The 21,009-nt window shown below is 44.8% G+C and overlaps 1 long non-coding RNA gene across 3 annotated transcripts in view; it reads left to right on the top strand.

Annotated features, from left to right (window-relative positions):
- Positions 1-18,301, top strand: part of LOC130282715 (uncharacterized) — a 37,243-nt gene extending 18,942 nt beyond the window's left edge. For 2 of the 3 annotated variants that reach the window (XR_008846494.1, XR_008846495.1), the window contains 4 exons: positions 5,357-5,499; positions 17,774-17,969; positions 18,063-18,126; positions 18,226-18,301. This is a non-coding gene — a long non-coding RNA (uncharacterized LOC130282715). The remainder of the gene's footprint in view (positions 1-5,356; positions 5,500-17,773; positions 17,970-18,062; positions 18,127-18,225) is intronic. The other variant, XR_008846493.1, reaches the window with a different exon arrangement.
- The last annotated feature ends 2,708 nt before the right edge of the window (positions 18,302-21,009 follow it).

Here is a 21,009-nt window from a genome sequence, read left to right as displayed (position 1 = left end):
ATTGAAGTTACACAGGGGAATACCCCTATCCGCTTGGATCATCAAGTAATCGTTGATGGCCTCTCTCTGTTCGTATTGTCAATCCAACAAATCAGAGGGTGGAATTCCAACGGGTGGAAACGTCGCATATCAGACTATGTTGGGGGATGCCGTTCTGATGCTGCAGCTCAAGGAGGATGTGCTTTGCGGTGTACAAGTGGCTGAAGTGCATGCAAAGTTTTCTGGACATTTTTAGGATGTCTTGCAGATGGGTGGAAGACTGAAAGGAGTACTCTGGTGCAGAGTATTCCTGCTCCGTCCTGCCCGGGCTGCAAAACAAAAAATGAAAATAAACCAACACTCACCTTCCTGGGTTCCCGAGGAGCGTCACTACAGCTGATCGGTCCTATGGTCCATCTCCTTCATACTTCCGTGTGAACGAAGCGTCACATGGCGCTCAGCCTATCATGGGCCGAGGCTGAACATCGCGGTGGCCGGCAATAGGCTGAGCGCCATGTGATGCTTCGTTCACACGGAATTATGAAGGAGATGGACCGGAGGACCGATCAGCTGTAGTGGCGCTCCGCGGGAACCCAGGAAGGTGAGAGATGGTTTATTTTCATTTTTTTTTGCAGCCCGGGCAGGACGGAGCAGGAATACTCTGCACCAGAGTACTCCTTTAAGGAAGTGCCTGACAACCAGATTGAACATGTGTGCCCTGCAGGGCGCATGGCTCAGGCTTCCTTGACGCAGCGCATACAAGATGTTCTTCCCATTGTCGGTCAGCATGGATCCCATTTTCAGTTGTTGTGAATAAAACCATGATTTGATTTCTTGATTAATCACTTTGATCAGTTCCTCCCCTGTGTGATTCCGTTCGACAAGGCAAACCAGGTGAAGAACAGCATGACACTGCCGCGCCCTACTCACTTGCTGAAGTGGCACTGTGACTTGTCCTTGCAGTGGAGGCTGAGGACATGGTGGAGGATGAGAAGGCAGAGTTGGACATTGTCACAGGACCAACAGTGTGCGAGAGCGTGGAAGCGGATGCGGTGTCACCTGGCCAAGTTGCTGGTTTGGCTGTGCAGGAACCACATTCACCCAGTGGCCCGCAAAGGAAGCGGCGGATGTCTCCTCCACATCTTGGCTGGGCAGTAGCTGCTGACTGTCCTCTAGTTGATTGTCCTCGCTGTATAGCCCATAGCATACAATACTTCTCTGCATGATGGAACAGCATAGGACAGAGGCAGTTTGAGTACAGGGACTGCTCCCGGGCCATTGACTGGGGGTGGGGGTGTTTGATGTCACTTGGGATGAAGTGGGTGACCGAGTTAACCAATCAATGATGGCAGCTGGGTTGCTGGTCGAGACACGACCGCTAGCTGACATCGGAAGCTCAGACTTCTCACTGCGAATCCTGCTGCCACACGCATCTACTCTGCTGCGACCTATGCCTGCGCCTGAAAACTTTAGGCCTCTGACACTCCTCTGTGCATGGCCTGGCACTTCTCTGCCTGACCTTCTTGTAGAACAGTGGTGTGTGTATATATGTTACTTTTCTATAGAGCAATATGCCCCTATACGGCTGCAACAGAAACTTGCAGAACACTCAATGTGTGTATAGATCCCTGCTTTTACACTAACAGGCCACTATATGCTTGAAACAGAAAACACGTACAACAGCGGAGTGCATGTATATTTCACTTTTCTTTAGAGTAATACGCCCCAGTATGGTTGCACCAGAGATAAGCTCAACAATCTAGTGTGTAAGTCTTTTAGTGCTTTTACACTTACTGCACCCTATTAGCTTTAACCAGAAAAATTGTAGAACAGCAGAGTGCATATATATGTAACTTTTTAAAAGTAATATGCCCCAGTACGGCTGCACCAGAAATAAGCATAACAATCTAGTGCGTAAGTATTTTAGTGCTTTTACACTTACTGCACCCTATTAGCTTTAACCAGAAAAAACTTAGAACTGCAGAGTGCGTATATATTTCCCTTTTTTTTTAGAGTAATACGCCCCAGTACAGTGGGGTATTATTGCAACCCATATTGCAACAGAAAAAAGCGTACTCTCTCTGAACTGTCCCTGCCTGCACTATGGTTGCTTGCAGTCTTTGAATGGGGATTGCTCCCAGTTCTGAACTCAATTGGCTGATCTGTTTTGTCAGTAACGCTGATTAGTGACCACACAGTGTCTGCTCTCTCTGTAGCCAGAATGAATGCGGGCTTGAGGTGAATGGATTTGCTGCTGTAAAGATCTGTATTGTCAGTAACGCTGATTAGTGTGCACACACTGTCTCTGTCCTCTCAGCAAAACAGGAAATGCCCGTCTTCGGCAATGGCCGCCAAATATATAGGGCTGTGACATCACAGGGCTGGCTGGCTGCTGATAGGCTGCATGCCACTATGTGATTCAGAGAAAGGAAGGAAGGCGTCTCATGTTCGGGATCAGTAGATCTTGCAGGTGGGGGTAGGGGAAGGTGATTCCCAAGCCGCTTACCGAAGTTGGTTGTGCGCCCACACACAACAAGGTTAAGAGCAGAAGAGATATGAAAGCAGGTCCACTGCAGCCCTCCTGGGTAAGTGTAGAATCAAAGGCGAATGACCAGGGAGTCAGGAGTTTGTCTGGCGCAGAGAGGAACCATCAGACAGCCAAGTAAAATCAATGGATTTATTAGATGCAACGCGTTTCGCTGCGCATGCGCAGCTTCATCAGGCATCATGCCTGATGAAGCTGCGCATGCGCAGCGAAACGTGTTGCATCTAATAAATCCATTGATTTTACTTGGCTGTCTGATGGTTCCTCTCTGCGCCAGACAAACTCCTGACTCCCTGGTCATTCGCCTTTGATTCTACACTATGTGATTCAGGGTGATCCCGCCTACCCACCTTCCCAGACTTCCTTGCCCCATGTCCTCACATGTGTAACAGCCATTTTAGCCCCCTGGCCCGCACAAAATGGTGAATGAAGCGATTCATTACCATGAACTGCGAGGAAATTCGGATTCGTTCCGAATCAAACTTTTTCATGAAATTCGGAATGAATTTGACTTTGTCGGCTTTGTCAGACCATCTCTAATAGTAGGTAAATAAGTCAAATATACCTTTATGGCTGCCCTGTGTCCTTTCATTTGGAGTTGGTGACATATGGGCATAGTGTTACACACATATTACATTGAACAGTTACTTCACAATTATTTTAATATACTGTAATTTTATCATTGTATGTAATCTATACTGGAAGAGGAACTAACACACAAAACATGCTATCTCGTAAACTATGCACTCCGGTAGATATGATCAGGAGGAAGTGCAGCACAGCTAAAAAATAATTTTGATATACTGAAGGTATCTGACATTTGTTAAAGAAGCTGTTACAATAAGGTTTTATTAGGGTTTGCTACTCATGCAATGCAATAAATATGTTTTAAATTGTGTGTTTTGCACTATAGAATATATCCATGATTAAGGCCAAGTAACAGGCCGAAACATGCTGGATTTAATTTAATCTGCACAGAAATCTATATATATATAAAACTCAATGTGTGTGTGTGTGTGTGTGTGTATGTATGTATGTATGTATGTATGTGTGTATGTGTGTGTGTATGTTCCAGCATCACGTCCAAACAGCTGAAGATATTAACATGAAACTTGGCACACAAGTTACTTATATGTCAACTACAAACATATAGGATAGGCTGTAACAGAGCGGATATCTGTCCAAGTGTGAACAGATCCGTGCATAGCAGTGTGATACTTGGATGACAATTGGTGCTGGGTGACCAGTGGCCCAGAGATAATTGTCAGCTTGCTGTTTAATGATATTTTAAATGGTGATGAGCTCACATATATTATGGTGATTTTTAGACACTATCAATAAAAGTTATGTTTTAGGCACTATCTATAATTCTTTAACATTATTTGTAGGTAGCAGTTTCCCCACATTGGTTAGGTAGCCGTTTCCCCACATTAGGTAGCATAGATTCCCCACATTAGGTAGCATACTTTCCCCACATTAGGTAGCATAGATTTCCCACATTAGGAAGCATATTTTCCCCACATTAGGTAGCATAGATTCCTCACACTAGGTAGCATAGATTCTCCACATTAGGTAGCATAGTTACCCCACATTAGGTAGCATAGATTCCCCACATTAGGTAGCATAGATTCCCCACATTAGGTAGCAGTTTCCCCACATTAGGTAGCAGTTCCCCCACAATAGGTAGCAGTTTCCCCACATTAGGTAGCATAGTCCCGTCCCCCCCCCCCCCCGACACACACACAGACACAGGCAGAGACACAGACAGACACACAGACACACTCACCTGGCCTGCGGCGCGCTTCTCTCTGGTGGCGGCCCGACGAGTGACATCACTGACGTCCTCCTGCGCCGGTCTGTGGAGGGTCGCCACTTGCGCAACGTCTCTCCTTAGACCTGGGCCAGCCGCAGGCTCACTGTGGTAAAGTGGCCGCAGCGCTACTAAGCACTTTAGAACAGTGAGCAGCAGCGGTGCAATGGTGGCAAGCAGTGCTGCAGCAGTAGGGCTGGCCCGACCATGGACCTGGGTGGCACAAAAAAAAAAAAAAGTGCCGCCTGGGACCATGGTCCCACCAGGTCCCATGGTCCCACCAGGTCCCATGGTCCCACCAGGTCCCATGATTGGGCTGGCCCTGGCAGGAGGGATGGTAAAACGTGCAATATAGTGTGTGGAAGACATGTTTGATTATGCAATAAATATGTTACGACGTGGGCCTCAATGGCCTGGACTTCTTTCTTCAGAGATTGGATTGAGATGTGTGGAATTTTGAAGCCATTTTAAACCGTTCTTTTGCAGAGTGGTAGGGTGCTCCTTCTGCTGAGGCCATTGTTTTTAGGAAATACTTTTGCCATTAAATGTGTACTTGGTCTGCAACAAAGTAGCTAGTGTCTGTTAAAGTAAAGTAACATTCACATTGCAGTAGAGCATTCCTCAGAGCATCACACTGCCTCTATCGGGTTCCTTCTTCCCACAGTTCATTTCAGTGTCATGTCCTTCCCAGGTATGTGATATAGAGGCACCCAGCTGTGCACTTGATGTAAAAAAGAAAAAGAAAAAAAACATCAGACACAGCCAACTTCTTCATTTGCTTCATAGGTGAGTTCCAATGCTCATGTGCCTATTGTCTGCACTTTCAGTAGTGGACCATGGGCACTCTCTCCAGTCTGTGTGGAAAAGAGTGAACTATAAAGTAGGTAACCCACACATTCCCCACCCTTCAAAAAATGTTGTGTGCATGTGCCTCAAAAGAAACATGTTGACTTCTATACCAATTGTTTATGTCATGTTTGTAACAGTATAATGTTATGCGTATTCTGCATTTATGCCAACAGAGTCAGTGCAGAGACTGGAGACCACTGCACATGGCAGTTTTACAATATCCTGATGGATTATTGGAACCAGGACAGGGTATTCCTGGGTTGTAGCTTGCAGGAAGTGCAGTGGACATTATCAAACTCAAGTGCTGCTCCAGAATGTGAGTATGTGAAGCAAGAGGTGTGACTATCAAAGACAATGCTTGGTACCAATTGAGTGAATAATGTGTTCATTGAGGCACATTTTGTTCTGAAAAACCTGTTCTGAGAGTGAGAAGAGGAAAGGCCAACATCCAGCCATGAAGAAGCATGCCAAAGGGCTGACTGACTGAGTGACAGAAAGCCTGAGTAAAATAGTTTGTCTGAAAAAGCAGGCCTGGTATATACAGGTGTTGGGACCAGTGGATCCAAGGAAATTGAGATTTAGAGGGGACACATTAGGGCCCTCAGAGACATCACAGAGGAGCCAAAACACTGAGCAGCATGGAAGCATGTACTGAAGGTAAAGTAGAGTGTTATTCCCTTAAGGACCAGGGTTTTTTTCCGTTTTTGCATTTTTGTTTTTTCCTCCTTACCTTTAAAAAATCATAACTCTTTCAATTTTGCACCTAAAAATCCATATGATGGCTTATTTTTTGCACCACCAATTCTACTTTGTAATAACCTCAGTCATTTTACCCAAAAATGTACAGCGAAACGGAAAAAAAATCAATGTGAGACCAAATAGAAAAAAAAAACACCATTTCGTAACTTTTGGGGGCTTCCGTTTCTACTCAGTACATTTTTCTGTAAACATGACACCTTATCTTTATTCTGTAAGGGCCAAACGATTAAAATGATACCCTACTTATATAGGTTTGATTTTGTCATACTTCTGAAAAAAATCATAACTACATGCAAAAAAAATTATACATTTAAAATTGTCATATTCTGACCCCTATAACGGTAGCGGTACCATTTTTGCATTGATAGGACTTATTGATCGCTTTTTATTCGTTTTTTCATTATATAAAAAGGGACCAAAAATGCACTATTTTGGACTTTGGAATTTTTTTGTGCGTACCCCATTGACGGTTTAATTAACGATATATTTTTATAATTCGATACCACACATGTTTTTTTTTAATGGGAAAAGGGGGTGATTCAAACTTTTATATGGGGAGGTGTTAAATGATCTATATTCACTTTTTTTCCCACTTTTTTTTGCAATTTTATAGCTCCCATAGGGGGCTATAACACTGCACACACTGATCTTTTACATTGATCAGTGGTTTCTCATAGGAAACCACTGATCGATGATTCTGCCGCTTGACTGCTCATGCCTGGACCTCAGGCACTGAGCATTCATTCGGCTGTCATGTAAGCTGTTCGGGATGCCGCGATTTCGCCGCGGCGATCCCGAACAGCTCCCTGAGCTAACCGGCATTGTTTTACTTTCACTTTAGATCCGGCGTTCAACTTTGAATGCCGCATCTAAAGGGTTAATAGCGCGCGGCACCGCGACCAGTGCTGTGCGCTATTACCCACAGGTCCCGGCCATTGTTAGAGGTACCGGTACATTATGGATCCTTAAGGAAATGGACAGCAGAGGTCAGAGAGCACTGTGGTCATAACATCAGAGAAATCCAAAAAGAAAAGCATTTCCTCTGTAGTATTCAGCCCTAAAATGCATTGGAAGGATTAAGATTTTTTAATAGAAGTAATTTACAAATCTGTTTAACTTTCTGGCACCAGTTGATTTTAAAAAAAGTTTTCGACGGGAGTACCCCTTTAACAAATTGGGAGGCCATTTGATATTTCATGGACCTATACTTGTTTGAAGAGAACATTTTTTTTTTTAATCAACTGGTGCCAGAAAGTTAAACAAAAAATGTAACCCTTCCAGCACTTTTCAGCTGTTGTATGCTGCACAGGACGTTATTTTCTTTTTAAATGTATTTTCTGTCTGACCACAGTGCTCTCTGCTGACGCCTCTGCCTGTCTCAGGAACTTTCCAGATCAGGAGCAAATGTCCATAGCAAGCCTCTTCTGCTCTTGACAGGTCCTGAGACAGACTGAGATGTCAGCAGAGAGCACTGTGGTCAGACAGAAAATAACTCCTTCTGTAGCATACAGCAGCTGATAAGTACTTAACCCCTTAACGACGCAGGACGTATATTTACGTCCTGCGCCGGCTCCCGCGATATGAAGCGGGATCGCGCTGCGATCCTGCATCATATCACGTCGGTCTCGGCGCTCATCAACGGCCGGGACCCGCGGCTAATACCACACATCGCCGATCGCGGCGATGTGCGGTATTAACCCTTTAGAAGCGGCGGTCAAAGCTGACCGCCACTTCTAAAGTGAAACTGAAAGTGACCCGGCTGCTCAGTCGGGCTGTTCGGGACCGAAATCGCGGCGTCCCGAACAGCTGATCGGACACCGGGAGGGCCCTTACCTGCCTCCTCGGTGTCCGATCGACGAATGACTGCTCCGTGCCTGAGATCCAGGCAGGAGCAGTCAAGCGCCGATAATGCTGATCACAGGCGTGTTAATACACGCCAGTGATCAGCATAGGAGATCAGTGTGTGCAGTGTTATAGGTCCCTATAGGACCTATAACACTGCAAAAAAAAGTTAAAAAAAAAGTGTTAATAAAGGTCATTTAACCCCTTCCCTAATAAAAGTTTGAATCACCCCCCTTTTCCCATAAAAAAATAAAACAGTGTAAAAAAAATAAAAATAAACATATGTGGTATCGCCGTGTATGTAAATGTCCGAACTATAAAAATATATCATTAATTAAACCGCACGGTCAATGGCGTACGCGCAAAAAAATTCCAAAGTCCAAAAAAGCGTATTTTGGTCACTTTTATACCATTAAAAAAATGAATAAAAAGTGATCAAAAATTCTGATCAAAACAAAAATGATACCGATAAAAACTTCAGATCACAGCGCAAAAAATGAGTCCTCACACTGCCCTGTACGTGGAAAAATAAAAAAGTTATAGGGGTCAGAAGATGACATTTTTAAACGTATACATTTTCCTGCATGTAGTTATGATTTTTTCCAGAAGTGCGACAAAATCAAACCTATATAAGTAGGGTATCATTTTAACCGTATGGACCTACAGAATAATGATAAGGTGTAATTTTTACCGAAATATGCACTGCGTAGAAACGGAAGCCCCCAAAAGTTACAAAATGGCGTTTTTTTTTTCGATTTTGTCGCACAATGATTTTTTTTTCCGTTTCGCCGTGCATTTTTTGGTAAAATGACTAATGTCACTGCAAAGTAGAATTGGCGACGCAAAAAATAAGCCATAATATGGATTTTTAGGTGGAAAATTGAAAGGGTTAGGATTTTTAAAAGGTAAGGAGGAAAAAACGAAGGGGTTAAAGGGTTAAGATTTTTAAAATAGAAGTAATTTACAAATCTGTTGAATTTTCTGGCACCAGTTGAGTTAAAAAAAAAATTCCCCCGGAGTACCCCTTTAATACACCACAGCCTATGAGGCAGTTGAAGTCAGCAGGCTCCAGCAACAATAGGTAGCTAAGTACTATCCTCAAAAGTTCCAAAGTAAGTGGAGAGTTCCATTTTATGTAATAATTTTGTCATTGTAATGTAACCTATATTTAAAGATGAATTAACACACAAAACATGCTATTTTGAACACTATGCACACCTGTAGATATGATCAGTGTACAGTAACAGATTAAACAAGTAAATGTTGATATACAGGGGATGTTTGCCATGTGTTAAAGAAACTGTTTCTGTAAAGCTTTATTAGGATTGACTACTTATGCATTACAATAAATATTTTGGAAGGTGAGGCTTCCATGACCTTGATTTATTTCTTTACCGATTTGATTGAAATTGGGAATTTTCCAAGAGGAATTTTTCCGGCGAATCCTGCTCAGAAGTTCTGCCGTAGAAACATGGCCTGACTCTACTGTAGATAGTATTGAACTCCCTCTTGCTACAGAGAGAGGCAGGTCTCCAAGCAAGCTTCTCCCATATCTACAAAGGTTCCCTGTACAAGTGTATGTGTAGGCATGTGTGCATAAGATTTTACTCCCAGGCAAACCATTAGCAATACAAAACTGCTATGGAACCTAAGAACAAAAGTGCAATTCCTCTGCAGCAACAACTCCCCAAGGGAAATTCTTATGGTTACACTGTGATATATGTGGTGTCCCTGTGTGAAACACCCTTGTCTACCTTCTTTCCCTGTCAGTTGGATGTCACCTTATGTGTCTACTTCTGGCTCACAGCTCCATGTTAAAATGTATGGTAGTTTGAAACCTGTCTTTGTATTTACATTGTCTAATATAACTGCATTCTTATGTCATGTAAGGAGCTATTGTTATCTTGGTAGGAGGATGAGTAAGACACCACATGAGGGCCATTCAGGGCCTCCTGCCCTTCTCCATCCAGGTCTGACTAGACAGGGAGGAGTTTAGTCAGAGTAGAGTCAGTGTAGTGTGGGACAGGAGGGAGACAAGACCTCTGCTGTGTCCCTTGTCCCTTACCTCATGGGGACAGGCCCAAGACTCAGATACTGAATTAGTGGATTAACCCCTTTAAGGACATTATGGCCTTAAGGACATAGCCAATTTTCATTTTTGTGTCTTTCATTTTTTCCTCCTCCACTTTTAAAAACCATAACTCTTTTGTTTTTCTACCTACAGACCTATATGTAACTTGTAATAAGATCTTTAAAGGGGTATTCCACATTTTTTTTAATTTGACTATGCTACAGAGACTGTAAAGTTAGTGTAGTTCATAATATAGTGTCTATAGCTGTGTGTGACGGTTTTCTCATAATTCCTATGTGATTTTCACCCCAATATTTATTTTTAACAGCATACAAAATTACTTGTCTCAGATTTTTCACAGGTTGCAATGCGGCCAAGACCTGACTCACTAATCAGCTGATGACAGGGAGCCTGTTTGCTTCAATGGGTGGAGGGATAGCTTGGTGGGAGAGGGATCAATCTGCCACTAATGCAACAGCTGTAGGCACCCTGATTGAAAACCACAGGTCTTTGAATGGATGCAGCTCATTTATGTTTCAATGGGTGGGGTGGCTGATGTGTGGGAGGGAGGAAAATGGAATTATGGGATTTGTAGTAAAAAAAAGAAAAGTCAAACAGGAAACACCAGTTCACAAAAAGCTAACCACAGTGTTATGGTAATCTCACAACATAGCCATTTAGCCCCAAGACAAGCGCTGCGGGGGTTCCATGAGCTCCACTGAGGCACTGGCAGCTTTCATTTTCACTTTAGATGCTATGATCGGCATTGATCACGGCATCTTAAGGGTTAAATGACCGTCAGCGGCGAGATCCCAGCTGCCATTCATTAGCACTGAGTGTCTGGCAACTGATAGTAGCCGACACTCTCTGCTCTGAAGCGTGCACAGCTCCTGCGCTCTTTTCAGGGTCTCACACGTCACTTGCCTCTATACCCCTGAAGACATGCCATGTGCCAGGAAATATATAGGGGAGGCATAGGGTCAAACTATTTATATCAGCAACAAGTCCACGTATGATAAGCGTTCTGTACTTTCTGTATTTTTTTACTCTTATCTGAAAGCAACATATGTACACAAGGAGCTGGAGTTTTAATACAGTCTTCTAGAATCAATGTTTTATCCAACATTAATAGGAGTGATGTCTTATAAATAAAGTATTTGATCTAGGGGTGGTTTGATAAGGGGTTTTGTAACCCGGAATCCAGGAATTTTTTCCTTGGGTGTTTGGTGTTTTGAGAATGGGCTTTTCTAGTACCACAACTTCCACGTCATTGCTTCCTCATCCTTCCTGTAGGTTTCAATTTTCCAGGGCTTCCTGTAGGTTTATCCTCTTGTGGACCAGCAAGCCATCCCTCACCTTTAACACTTCCTTCTCACTCTGATCTGAGGGATCTTCAGCTCACAAATTAATACAATACTCCTTGTCGATTAGTACCCAGCAGAGGTACGGAATGGCCTGGAAGACATTCTTGTGTTCCAGGGCCTTTTCCCTTCAGCCAAGTTTCAGGCATATCAACTATCCATGGGCTGCATCATGCATAGTCACTCCTCACCTAAGCTGTTACACAACACCATCAGGTCATAATTAGCAGGCGTACAACGTCACTTGGCCATAGGGGACCTTGATAGGACCTTATTATTACGTCATGATCAGTTAGTGTCATTTTATAGGCCATACAAAAGAGTAACATTACTAGCACGCCTTCCCGGGCCCCCGAATGATAGCAACCTATTCCAGCAATAAGCTGTAGACACTTTACTTGGTTTTTCTGAGTATCGTCATTAAGCAGCCATTTATTTGTCATTCTAAGGGGCCTAAGTTCAGAAGAATTCATAAAGGTTAATATTTCACGATTCAACAGTGCTAAAGACTGTTACGCCTAGCGCTCCGGGTCCCCGCTCCTCCCCGGAGCGCGTACGGCGTCTCTCTCTCCGCAGCGCCCCGGTCGGTCCCGCTGACCGGGAGCGCTGCACTGTCATGGCCGTCGGGGATGCGATTCGCACAGCGGGACGCGCCCGCTCGCGAATCGCATCCCAGGTCACTTACCCGTTCCCGTCCCCTGCTGTCATGTGCTGGCGCGCGCGGCTCCGCTCTCTAGGGCGCGCGCGCGCCAGCTCCCTGAGACTTAAAGGGCCAGTGCACCAATGATTGGTGCCTGGCCCAATCAGCTTAATTGGCTTCCACCTGGTCCCTGACTATATCTAACCTCCTCCCATGCACTCCCTTGCCGGATCTTGTTGCCTTGTGCCAGTGAAAGCGTTTTGTGTGTCCAAAGCCTGTGTACCAGTACTTCTGCTATCCACCCTGACTACGAACCTTGCCGCCTGCCCCCGACCTTCTGCTACGTCCGACCTTGCTTCTGTCTACTCCCTTGTACCGCGCCTATCTTCAGCAGCCAGAGAGGTTGAGCCGTTGCTAGTGGATACGACCTGGTCACTACCGCCGCAGCAAGTCCATCCCGCTTTGCGGCGGGCTCTGGTGAAAACCAGTAGTGACTTAGAACCGGTCCACTGGCACGGTCCACGCCAATCCCTCTCTGGCACAGAGGATCCACCTCCTGCCAGCCGGCATCGTGACAGTAGATCCGGCCATGGATCCCGCTGAAGTTCCTCTGCCTGTTGTCGCCGACCTCCCCACACTGGTCGCCCAGCAAGCCCGACAGATTGCCCAACAAGATCACCAGCTGTCGTACTTGACCACCATGACTCAGCAACTCCAGTCGCAGCTACAGCAGATTCAGTCTCAGCTACAGCAGCAGCAACCATCTCCTCCGCCAGCTCCTGCACCTCTTCCGCAGCGAGTGGCCACTCCTAGCCTCCGCCTGTCCTTGCCGGACAAATTTAATGGGGACTCTAAGTTTTGCCGTGGCTTTCTTTCGCAATGTTCCCTGCATTTGGAGATGATGTCGGATCAGTTTCCTACTGAAAGGTCTAAGGTGGCTTTCGTAGTCAGCCTTCTGTCTGGAAAAGCTCTGTCATGGGCCACACCGCTCTGGGACCGCAATGACCCCGTCACTGCCTCTGTACACTCCTTCTTCTCGGAAATTCGAAGTGTCTTTGAGGAACCTGCCCGAGCCTCTTCTGCTGAGACTGCCCTGTTGAACCTGGTCCAGGGTAATTCTTCCGTTGGCGAGTACGCCATACAATTCCGTACTCTTGCTTCTGAACTTTCCTGGAATAATGAGGCCCTCTGCGCGACCTTTAAAAAAGGCCTATCCAGCAACATTAAAGATGTTCTGGCCGCACGAGATACTCCTACCAACCTGCATGAACTCATTCATCTAGCCACTCGCATTGACATGCGTTTTTCTGAGAGGCATCAAGAGCTCCGCCAGGAAAAAGACTTAGATCTCTGGACACCTCTCCCACAGTCTCCATTGCAATCTGCGCCTAGGCCTCCCGCCGAGGAGGCCATGCAAGTGGATCGGTCTCGCCTGACCCTGGAAGAGAGGAATCGCCGTAAGGAAGAGAATCTTTGTCTGTACTGTGCCAGTACCGAACATTTTTTGGTGGATTGCCCCATCCGTCCTCCACGTCTGGGAAACGCACGCTCGCACCCAGCTCTCGTGGGTGTGGCGTCTCTTGATGCTAAGTCGGCTTCTCCACGTCTCACGGTGCCTGTACGGATTTCTTCTTCAGCCAGTTCTTCCCTCTCAGCCGTGGCCTGCCTGGACTCTGGTGCTTCTGGGAATTTTATTCGGGAGTCCTTGGTGAATAAATTCCGCATCCCGGTGACCCGTCTTGTCAAGCCACTCCACATTTCCGCGGTCAACGGAGCCAGGTTGGATTGCACCGTGCGTTTCCGCACGAAGCCCCTCCTAATGTGCATCGGACCTCATCATGAGAAAATTGAGTTTTTGGTCCTCCCCAATTGCACTTCTGAAGTTCTCCTTGGACTACCCTGGCTTCTACACCATTCCCCAACCCTGGATTGGTCCACAGGGGAGATCAAGAGCTGGGGTACCTCTTGCTTCAAGGACTGCCTTAAACCGGTTACCAGTACTCCCTGCCGTGACCCTGTGGTTCCTCCTGTATCCGGTCTCCCTAAGGTCGTTATGGACTCTGCCCGCCTTAAGAAGTGCCTCTCCCCCCCTCCCAGTCCAGTCAGGCAAGCCTCGGTGCCTCCTCATGGCCCTCGTCCTGGTGTCACACTGCCCCGTGCCAGGCCTCGCCCTCTGCCCTCCCTCCCCATTCCCACTCCTGCTGTACTGCCTGCCGTTGAGGAATCCCTCCATCCTTTCCCGGTGTCCTCATCCCAGGGGAGGCAGTTACCGGACAAAGAGAAGGGCAGACCTAAGGGGGGGGGTACTGTTACGCCTAGCGCTCCGGGTCCCCGCTCCTCCCCGGAGCGCGTACGGCGTCTCTCTCTCCGCAGCGCCCCGGTCGGTCCCGCTGACCGGGAGCGCTGCACTGTCATGGCCGTCGGGGATGCGATTCGCACAGCGGGACGCGCCCGCTCGCGAATCGCATCCCAGGTCACTTACCCGTTCCCGTCCCCTGCTGTCATGTGCTGGCGCGCGCGGCTCCGCTCTCTAGGGCGCGCGCGCGCCAGCTCCCTGAGACTTAAAGGGCCAGTGCACCAATGATTGGTGCCTGGCCCAATCAGCTTAATTGGCTTCCACCTGGTCCCTGACTATATCTAACCTCCTCCCATGCACTCCCTTGCCGGATCTTGTTGCCTTGTGCCAGTGAAAGCGTTTTGTGTGTCCAAAGCCTGTGTACCAGTACTTCTGCTATCCACCCTGACTACGAACCTTGCCGCCTGCCCCCGACCTTCTGCTACGTCCGACCTTGCTTCTGTCTACTCCCTTGTACCGCTCCTATCTTCAGCAGCCAGAGAGGTTGAGCCGTTGCTAGTGGATACGACCTGGTCACTACCGCCGCAGCAAGTCCATCCCGCTTTGCGGCGGGCTCTGGTGAAAACCAGTAGTGACTTAGAACCGGTCCACTAGCACGGTCCACGCCAATCCCTCTCTGGCACAGAGGATCCACCTCCTGCCAGCCGGCATCGTGACAAAGACCAACATCTGGTCATGAGGGTTAGGGGTTCTCCTCGGTATTAACAATATGTACTTATATGGAGATATATGTATCTCCCTACATATATTTCCAAATGTATTTTCATATATACATATATATGCATATTTAGTTCCTGACATTAAATTTTTACCAGTAATTCAGTAATAAGCTAAGTAATCCATACATACAAATAAACAAAATGTATCAGAAATTAACCCCTTAATGACATAGGACATAAATGTATGTTCTGGTGCCCTGGTACTTAATGCACTAGGGCACACATTTATGCCTTATACATAATGTGAGCTATCAGCAGCCAGGGAACTGCCGGTAATGGTAGACACCAACGATCGGGCTGATGTCCGCCTTTAACCCCTCAGATGCCATGATCAATAGTGATCACGGCATCCTTGGCATTGTGGCACTTAAAATGGATGATTGGATCACCCATGGCACAGCTGCAGGGATCCGATCATCCAAGATGGTGGACGGAGGTCCTCTCACCTGCTCTGCTCGGCGTCTCCTTCTCTGGTCTGCCTTCCAGCAGATCGGAGAAATAGATTTGCATAGCGCTAATCAGTATCTGTATTCGAAAGATTGTAAAAAAAAAAATGTGTCCCCTCTGGGAACATAAAAAATAAATGTAAAAAAATAGTAAAAAAAAGTTTTAAAAATTTTGAAAAAGCCCCTCCTCTTAAAAAAATTGTAAATGGCCCCTTTGTCCCATTGTACACCAAAATGCGTAAAAAAAATCAATAAACATATTTGGTATCGACACATGCGTAAATGTATGAACTATCAAAATATAATTAATGATCCCGTACAGTGAACATTGTAAATGTAAAAAAAAAGTCCAAAGTTGCTGCTTTTTTATCACATCACAAAAAATGAGCCCTCATACAGCCCAACATACGGAAAAATTTGAAAGTTATAGGTGGTCAAAATAGGGCAATTTTTAACATACTTATATTGTAAAAAAAAAAAAAGCTTTTTTAAAGTACAATTGGTTGCACAAAAAACAAGCCCTCATATGGGTCTGTGGATGAAAATATAAAAGATATCTGGTTTACACAAGCGCTGGTGTGGAGAGAGTGGAGTAAGCTAACCCTAACTGCAGCTAAACCAGAAAAAAACACACTTCCCCGTATGTTGTGTTATAGTAAAACAAGTAATAAATAATATTTTATGTATACACAAGCGCTACTGCATGGATTTTTTTAGCAGCTGCCCTGGATTACGGGTGGGTCCCTACACACCACCCAGTACTGGTCAATGAATCAACTAATACAGTAATAATACAGGTGTATTGTAATCAGGCGCTTGCTATAACGAAATGTATATAAATATACACTATAACTTGGAAAAGATATATGAAAGACAGTATGACAATTGTGCTTACATGTGTTAATTTATTGAAAGTGTAGATATGGATGTAACCTTGGGCTTGATCACGTATTTACTGCTTCTGTGAAATACAAAAGGTAAAAACTATTTTTTTAGTAATGTAGATAATGTTATTATATTGTTGTACCACTATTGCTACTATATTGTCAAAGGGTAATTACCTCTAACAAGGAGGGTACTGACAAATCCTGGTTTTTAGAGTGATTCCGGACTATCAGACTCGCCGATCTGATCATCTGGTAAACTGAAAAAATGATACGTATGGATTAGATATTTATCCGGCAGAGGTGCATATATCTTCTGCTGTTCTGGTACACAATACTTGATAAAGGGGTACCTGATTTTTGAGAGCGGTGAAGAAAATATCCGTACGTTCACTTGAATGCGTGTTCGGATCCTGCTGTGTCAATATTGCATGCGGTTAGAGGGAGTAAGCCCGGGCCGGTGGCGTCTCTACCTCGTTTACCGCTTGAAGAGATCGGATGCAGTTGGAGCTGGTGAGTGACATCACTACTTTGGCTTGTTTAGGACAAAAAGATAACCAACGCGTTTCGGTGAGCTTACGGCCACCTTCGTCTGGGATGCGTCTTCCTTCCCCTGTCATCCTTTTATCTCTTCAAAGGCAGGTAAGTGAAGTCTTCAAATTCATGGCATGTTTACAGGTATCCAAATAGTTTGAATTCATGATTCAGTCCTAGTGGGGCAAGTGAATTTAAATTTAAAATCCACCTGCTCTCCGCTCGTGACATTTGAGCCAAATAATCACCTCCTCTCCAATGAGGTGTTATTTGGTCAATTCCGAAGAAAGAGGTTCCATTTAATGTTGATCCATGTTTGTCTGCAAAGTGTTTTGATAATGGATGCCCCTCAAATTTTCTTTTTATATTGTAAATATGTTCATTTATTCTCTTAGATAGTATTCGGCATGTACGGCCGACATATATTTTATTGCAAGGGCATTTTATTCAGTATATAATTCCTTTAGATTTACAATGTATGTGTTTACAATGTATATGTATGTGTTTCTTGTTGATCCTGTCAATAAAATGTATATGTTGGGATTTTGCATTGATGGCAGGGAAAGAAGACAGTTTTTAATGAAGAATTTACTTTACTAGGTTTAGTGTGTTGTTCAGTAGGGGCAATTTTATTACCAAAATTTTCACTCTTTTTGAAGATAAAGGTAGGTTTAGCTTGAAGTATCCCTCCAATCACTTTATCCCCCTGGAGGATGTCCCAATGCTTTTTAACTATTTTTGTGAACAGGTGACTTTGCATGGAATAGGTTGTAGGTTGTAATAATCGGTACTTTAATATAATTGTCAGTTTCTTGCAGGTATTAATTTTTTTTTTTCTTTTCTTTCAATAATGATTCCCGATCAACTCGTCCCACGTGTTCCTTTGTGTCCATTAATACTTTCTCATCATAGCCCCGTTTGATGAATTATGTCTTTAATTGTTCCGCCTCTTCTTCATATTTATCCTTCTCTGTGCAGTTTCTTTTTGCTCTCAGAACGAGCCAAAGTAGTGACGTCACTCACAAGCTCCAACTGCATCCGATCTCTTCAAGAGGTAGAGACGCCACCGGCCGAGGCTGACTCCCTCTAACCGCATGCAATATCAACACAGCAGGATCCGAACACGCATTCAAGTGAACGTACGGATATTTTCTTCACCGGTCTCAAAAATCAGGTACCCCTTTATCAAGTATTGTGTACCAGAACAGCAGAAGATATATGCACCTCTGCTGGATAAATATCTAATCCATACGTATCATTTTTTCAGTTTACCGGATGATCAGACCGGCGAGTCTGATAGACAGGATTTGTCAGTACCCTCCTAGTTAGAGGTAATTACCCTTTGACAATATAGTAGCAATAGTGCTACAACAATATAATAACATCATCTACATTACTAAAAAATAGTTTTTACCTTTTGTATTTCACAGAAGCAGTAAATAGGTGATCAAGCCGAAGGTTACATCCATATCTACACTTTCAATAAATTAACACATGTAAGCACAATTGTCATACTGTCTTTCATATATCTTTTCCAACTTATAGTGTATATTTATATACATTTCGTTATAGCAAGCGCCTGATAACAATACACAAGTAATAAATAATATTTATGGTCTGCGCTGCTAGGGGTGTGAAAAAGTGGTAAATATAATATACCTGATTTTGTAGTGAAGTTGGTCAATGAAGAGTTAACCTGTACAGCTGGTAAGGATGGTACTAAAGCACAGTGTATCTTTTGCTGGATACTTCTGAAAAAAGGAGGGGGAATAACAATTAGTGGTGTTTCACACTTGACATATGAGTTAGGCATACATATATGGAGAAATATTATACCTGATGTGGTATTACATAGAGTTAGCATATAGGAGTGCCCCTGGCAGTCTGTTGCTATGGGAGACACTAGGTTGGTATTGCGCTAGTTTGCGCACTAAAAAGTATAAAAATGGACCTAAAATACAAAAAAAAAGTACAAAAAGTAGAGGACCAGTACTTCATAAAGTTAGCCAAAACCAGTTCAGAAAGTTATCTATACACTGGGAGGTGACACAATGTGAAATAGCCGGAGCATGAGATACTGTGAAGCTAATAGTGCGGCATATCAATGCAGGGCATTACTTTACCGATCATTCATGCTCTGTCTGTCCATCCGCTTGGTGTGTTTCTCCTGCGGTGTAGGTCCCGTGAGTTGCTGGATGCTGGGGTTATCCTATGATGCAGCGAGAGAACGCCCCGGCCGGTGGCGTCTCAACCGAACTGCGGTGCTACTTCCGAGTGAGATGGTAAGCAGTGACGTCACTACTACGGAAGTTCCTATGGTCCACAATACCTCGACGCGTTTCGGAAACTGTAAGTCGGTTTCCTTCGTCTTGTCTCCAGACGAAGGAAACCGACTTACGTATGTAATACCACATCAGGTATAATATTTCTCCATATATGTATGCCTAACTCATATGTCAAGTGTGAAACACCACTAATTGTTATTCCCCCTCCTTTTTTCAGAAGTATCCAGCAAAAGATACACTGTGCTTTAGTACCATCCTTACCAGCTGTACAGGTTAACTCTTCATTGACCAACTTCACTACAAAATCAGGTATATTATATTTACCACTTTTTCACACCCCTAGCAGCGCAGACCATAAATATTATTTATCACTTGAAAATATAAAGAGTTGGTTTTTAAAAGACAAGGAGGAAAAAATGAAAATGCTAAAATTTAATTGGCTATGTCCTTAAAGGAGTAGTCCAGTGGTGACCCAGTGGTGAACAACTTATCCCCTATCCTAAGGATAGGGGATAAGTTGCAGATCGCGGGGGGTCCGACCGCTGGTGCCCCCGCGATCTCCTGTACGGAGCCACGACAGCCCGCGGGAAGGGGCCATGTCGACCTCCGCACAAAGCGCCGACCGACACGCCTCCTCAATACAACTCTATGGCAGAGCCGAAGCGCTGCCTTCGGCAATCTCCGGCTCTGCCATAGAGATGTATTGAGGGGGCGTGCCGTCCGCCGCTTCGTGCGGGGGTCGACACCCGCTATTGGGTCGGAGAGCCTGGCCCCCATACAGAGAGATCGCAGGGGGCCCCAGCGGTCTGACCCCCCGCGATCTCAAACTTATCCCCTATCCTTAGGATAGGGGATACGTTTTTCACCACTGGACTACCCCTTTAAGGCCAAAAAGGGCTGTGTTTTTTAGGGCTTAAGTTATGTGTAATAATGTGAATCGACACAGGGAAAAGTATTGAACACACTTGAGGATATTTATTTAATACTTTGTACAAAAGCCATTGTTAGTAATGACAGCTTCAAGGTGCCTCCTGTATGGAGAAACTAGTCGCATGCATTGCTCTAGTGTGCTTTTGTTCCATTCATCCACACAAATCCTTTTAATCTTGAAGTTTCTGTGGGCCTTTTTTCAGTTTTTTGTATAGATTTTCAATGGGATTTCAGTCAGGTGACTGGCTAGGCCATTCTAGCAGTTTTCTTTTCTTTTTTGAAACAAACCATTTGAGGGTTTCTTTGGCTGTGTGTTGGGGATCATTGTCTTGCTAAAATGTCCACCCTCATTTCATTTTCACCATCTTGGTAGATGGCCGTAGATTTTTGTCAAGATGTATTGGTAAATTTGCCCATTTATCCTTCCTTCAATTATGTGAGGAGCAGGATCAGGTCATGGAGCAAAGGATCTGGAATATGGATAAGCATGAATACAGGAATGCTTTCTCTAAGGCATCAGGGCAACAAAGATCCGGCAGTAAGTGGGGAGAGGTGCAGAAACTTAAAAGGAAGGTGTAGGTACAAGTACTAATTAGGCCCTTTAAATTTTAGAGCACCGGTGAGTGCGCACTAGGGGACGGGGGCATGCGTGTTGGCACTGCAAGGAGACAGAAGGGAGCAGAGGTGAGTGAGGGGATTGGACTCGCATTCAGGTGCGTCCCACAATACGAATCCCAGCCCTGCTGGCAGATGCAGATATAGGAGGAGAGCGCTCACGGCCAGTGTGTCTGTCCGAAGCGCTAACCGTAACATATGGCACTAGTTGATTTAAAAGTACCCCTTTAAAGTTTTCTTTGAGGCAACAATACCTGCTAATTCCAGGTCATTTGTGGGCTCTCCACAACCTTCCTTGGTTCTTGGACAACTTTTCTGTTTAGTCTTTTCACTTCTTTGTAAGAAATCATGTGAGAAGCACCTGGTCAATTCATATTTCTGGTG

Source organism: Hyla sarda, chromosome 7, assembly GCF_029499605.1.
Source record: "Hyla sarda isolate aHylSar1 chromosome 7, aHylSar1.hap1, whole genome shotgun sequence".
NCBI classification, from domain to species: Eukaryota; Metazoa; Chordata; class Amphibia; order Anura; family Hylidae; genus Hyla; species Hyla sarda.
Note: the sequence above shows the minus strand (reverse complement) of the source record. Positions and strands in the feature narration are given on the sequence as shown.